Below are 1,031 nucleotides of genomic sequence, written 5' to 3'. Positions count from 1 at the left end.
GTGATTAGCCGTACTGTGACAGAGTGCGTGAGCATTAGTTTTCACTGCGAGGATGGGATGTAGCCATCAACCATGGGTGATGCCTCCAGACGATTAGCCGTGCGAGTGACAGCCGCATAGGATCATTTTCCCGAGAGGATTGAAAGTACCGCTGATGGTGAACCCCTATACAAAGCTTGCCATGGAAAGGAGTAAGAAGGATTGAGTAGAAGCAGTAGGAGAGCAGGCGCCCTTGAGCCATACAGCATCTCCATTCGCTTATCTGAAATTTCCACCAATGAATCTGCATAAGTCTTCTATCCTTTTTATAATCTATTCTCTTATTTCATCCAATTTAATTCCATTTGACTCTATGATTCCAATCACTAACTGAGATTTACGAGGTGACCATAGCTTGCTTCATACCAACAATCTCTGTGGGATCGACCCTTACTCACGTAACGTTTATTACTTGGACGACCCAGTACACTTGCTGGTTAGTTGAACGGAGTTGTGAATTCAACCAGTGCCATAATAAAGCTTTCATCTCAAAATAGTTAGAACATGGATCACAATTTCGTCCACCAGAAGGACTTACTGGCGTTTAAACACCAGTAAGGAGCATCTGGCTGGCGTTCAACGCCAAAACAGAGCATGGATCTGGCGTTGAACAGCAGAAACAAGCAACATCCTGGCGTTTGAACGCCAGGAATATGCCCTGAGGAAAACTAGCGCTGAACACCAGTAACAAGCATGAAACTGGCGTTCAACGCCAGAAACATGCTGCAACTGGGCGTTGAATGCCCAGAATGAGCATCACTTCAGAGTGTAAATGCCAGAATTGTATGCTATGGCATTTTACATTCCTAATTGGTGCAGGGATGTAAATCCTTAACACCTCAGGATCTGTGGACTCCACAGGATCATCTCAGGATCTGTGGACCTCACAGAATCCCCACCTACCATATTCTCACCTTACCTCCTAATAATCCTATAACACACTTTCCCAAAAATCCTTCACCAATCACCTCAATCTCTCTTCCCAATTACCC

Source organism: Arachis duranensis, chromosome 10 (assembly GCF_000817695.3).
Source record: "Arachis duranensis cultivar V14167 chromosome 10, aradu.V14167.gnm2.J7QH, whole genome shotgun sequence".
Lineage (NCBI taxonomy): Eukaryota > Viridiplantae > Streptophyta > Magnoliopsida > Fabales > Fabaceae > Arachis > Arachis duranensis.
The sequence above is the reverse complement of the archived record's forward strand: the minus strand, read 5'-3'. Positions refer to the sequence as shown.